Source organism: Mustela putorius, unplaced genomic scaffold, assembly GCF_011764305.1.
Source record: "Mustela putorius furo isolate JIRA1106 unplaced genomic scaffold, ASM1176430v1.1 tig00000224_pilon_pilon_pilon, whole genome shotgun sequence".
NCBI classification, from domain to species: Eukaryota; Metazoa; Chordata; class Mammalia; order Carnivora; family Mustelidae; genus Mustela; species Mustela putorius.
The window spans coordinates 2447544-2451202 of NW_025421321.1; the positions used below are offsets into that span (position 1 = coordinate 2447544).

Here is a 3659-nt window from a genome sequence, read left to right on the forward strand (position 1 = left end):
AAAGTGCGAACACTGAACATCTTCTAGTATTGTAAAAAGACACATTGAGTACAAAAGAATCAATGGACCCAAGTGGTAATTATAAGCAAGCATTAGGTGCCTAGACAGAGACTATCAGATACACAACCCCTTAAAATTTTAAAATCTTGGCTGTTAAGCAGTGGGTGTCCCACCCATTCCAGTGCTGTCCAAGAAAAATATGGCGTGAGCCATGTGTGATTATTAACAAGGTTAAAAAAGGGAAATAACAACAACAAAAAAAGAGGTAAAATTTAAAAGGTAAACAGAAATAGGTAAAATTAATTTTAGTACATTTTATTTAACTCAATATATCCCAATTATTATTTCAACATGTAATCAATCATAAAAATCATGAGATTTTTTACAATTTTTTATATTCAGTCTGAAATCCAGTGAATATTTTCTACTGACAGCACATCTTGGTTTAGACTAGCTGACCTACCAGGTTCTAAGAGCCACAGTGGCTGGTGGCTAGTGGCTGCAGATCAGATCACCAGGCATATAGCACACGCGTACACACATGCCCGCATTGCACAGAGCAATGGGGAGGCAGAACTCCATGACCAAAGTGTTTTGTCAGCACTAATGTTGTTGCTTTTGTTTTTATTCTGAGCAAATGAAGAACAGCTCCAGAGAGGAAAAAGCTAAATTTCTGATGATGCGTTTCTGGCAACATTTTTGCACTAGCGTGATCCATAGATTTTATTTAAAGCTCCATAAATCTCCACATTCCATAAGAGCTTAACCAAAAAGGGAAGCAATTTCTCAAAAGTGAGGGGCTAACTTGAGTGCTTGCATAATGTGTGTCCCATGTCCCGTTGATAGAGGTAATTATGAAAAGCAATTTAAACAGATCATACTGCTTTTTGTGCTCACTTCGGCAGCACATATACTAAAATGGAAGGATGCAGAGAAGATTAGCATGGCCCTTGCACACAGATCACAAGGCTTATTAAATCAAAAAGGAAGAGGTTGTCACACCTCTGTTCTCAGATACTAAGAGAAGTACCCGTCTAAAATAAACCTGGCTTGCAAGTGTGTTAAAGCCAAGAGGGGTGCTTCACACAGGGCGAGAAGGTCGTCTCTTGGAGAGGACAAGCAGAGAACAGCTCACCATGGGTGATCTAGGGACTATAAGAAAAAAAAGACACTGAAAATACCCCAAGGTCCCCTCTCCCCCCAGAGACACAGTCAGCAAAACAATGCTAGGGAGAGAATAGGTGAGAGAGGAAGGAATGACAGGATGCACAGAGAGAAAGCGAGACTCCAACCCCAGAGAAAGATGGCATCTGTATTTGGCCTTCCATGAATTCCGGGAGTCTCTGCAGCCTGCAAGGAGCTCCTGAGTCCCAGGCACTCCAGGACCGTCCAATATGAGCTCAGCAAGGAAAGATACGCCTGCTCCCAACACAGTCACCTAGGATATCTTTAGTTAAAAACGCCTTTGCTTGAAATTCTTGCCTTGTGGGTACTTTAGGAAAAGCTGGGTTGGTTTTTTTTTTTCCTTCTTTGTCTTATTTGCAAAGAGCTCATTTAATACCGTAAACTCAATGAGCCTTTAAAGAGAAGACAGGGGTGGCGGGGGTGGGGGAGGGGAATAAGTAAATAAAATAAAAAGGAGACAGAGGGAAAACTGAATGATCCAAAAATGAGAAACATCATACCAATCTGCTATTGAGAGTTCTTTTAAAATGAGGGGGGGGTGGAAATGCTCATTTTTTAGGTTCATTAACTCCCTTTAGCAGTGTTTTCATGGTCCAGATACAGGAATATATTATGCATGAGACGGACCTACTGCTCCTGCTCTAAAAATGTCAACCTCTTTATTTTGTCTCCAACCCACAAGAAAAGTATGGGATTATTCAGGGGAAGGCTGCCGGAGACTACAGAGATGTCTACGGAATCTAGAACAGCGGTCTCCAAGGAGTCACACTCCAAAAAATACTGGTTTCACTTTTTACAGTAATTAAAAGGAAAATGGAAAAGGCAAATAAGTGGTCCCCGAAGAGCAGACACTGGAGGCTGCACTTGAATTCCCCGCAATTCAATCACCACGATGAGCCCTGGTGCAGGGTGTATTGTTATCGCGGGAGGGCAGGTCACTAGGCTGCCCTGCCAGGGTCTCAGAGGCTGTTTCATCACAGATACACTATACACGGAGGTCTGGGGCCCCATGTGTCTGCAGCTGCTATAAGCTGATTTTCCAGGATGGTATCAAATAATTGCCAACAATGATTAAATTTAATGTCCCCATGATATTATAAGTTATGTCTTTTGGGAAGGAGTCTGAGTCTAATATTTAATACCAAGAATATGAATAAACACTGAGAAGTAAATAAATAAATCATGCCTAGCACGAAAGAGCAAAATTTTTCAGCTATAGCTATTATATTTACAGACAAAATTAATGGCTCAAATGTTTAGAAAAAATAGATTATACAGAATTTCTAAGTCTTTTTTATCAATTATTTTTTTCTCCATGTGACTTACTCAGCATTCAGAGAGCTCTACGTCTCTATTGCACGTCTGTGGGTGTTGACCGTTGATGAGGATGACACTGTGTCCTCAGAAGTAATGACAGCAGAGGTGGCCATGCCTGGGGTTGCACCCATACACCTATTGTTGGTACTAGACTCTGGGTGGACAGAGTGGACAGCAGCCAGCCCGCTGAGCTTGCAAGCAAGCCTCTGGGAGGCTCACTTTAGCTGTGGGGGAGATTCTGGTTGCCGCCCTGCCCTGAGTTAGCTATGTGATTTGGGATGAGGATTTTGCTTGTTCTTGTTGCTCGTTCACTGGGTCTGCTAAGCCTCACTTTCTTTTTGTTTGTAATCCGGGGGCAGATCCTTGTGGAAATTCAGTGGCAGAGCATACAGCATGCATTTTATCTATTGGATCATCTGGAGTGCCCCCACTAAAATACAAAAGAAAGGGCCCTCTGGACCCTCAGAAGGTCACAGAGAGGTTGTGTATTAACTAATCCCTGCTTGTTGGCCGTAAGCATTAATTCATTCTTCAGAACGGGCACAGCCGTGGGGAACCAGGTTCCTTGGCCAAGCATGGGTGGGGGCAATGGAGCAGGGCTGTGTTGGAGCAGAGGGTGCTGCCTCAGGGTGTCAGCGCTGGGCAGAGCCAGAGGAGGAGTGTAAGAAGGCTCTGGACAGAGAACAGGGATCCTGAGGCCTGTGGAGGCCCAGGGAGAGCTGGAGGGGAAATGCGGCACTGAAGAATCAGGGAGGCTTCCTCCTCCCAGGGGCTTCCTTCCTCCTGCTTCTCTCTTACCTGCAACCTGCCGGCAACCTCATTGTTGCACCCAGACCCCAAAACGCCCCATCCTGACCCCATCCCCATAACAGTCCAGACAGAGCTCTGCAACCATAGCCCAGAGAGACTGCCACTTGCTCAAGGACAAAGGGATAACGGGATTGCCTGTTTTCTCTTTCTCATTTAAGTGGACACAGCCTTAGGGTTTACCTTGTTTTGTTTTGCTTTGGAAAATAAATAGCTATACATGGTCATAAAATTTTCACCCAATTCAAAATCAAAGAAAACTGGTAAAAAAAAAATTTTTTTTTAATTAAAAAAAAAATCACCCATGATCTCATTGCCAAAATCAAACACCATTTTGGATTTTCTTTCAC

At 43.3% G+C, this 3659-nt stretch overlaps 1 non-coding gene across 1 annotated transcript; it reads left to right on the top strand.

Moving 5' to 3' along the window:
* Positions 1-889: 889 nt before the first annotated feature.
* Positions 890-995, top strand: LOC123391429. Its single transcript, XR_006606111.1, has one exon. It is a non-coding gene; the product is annotated as a U6 spliceosomal RNA (small nuclear RNA).
* Positions 996-3659: the final 2664 nt, after the last annotated feature.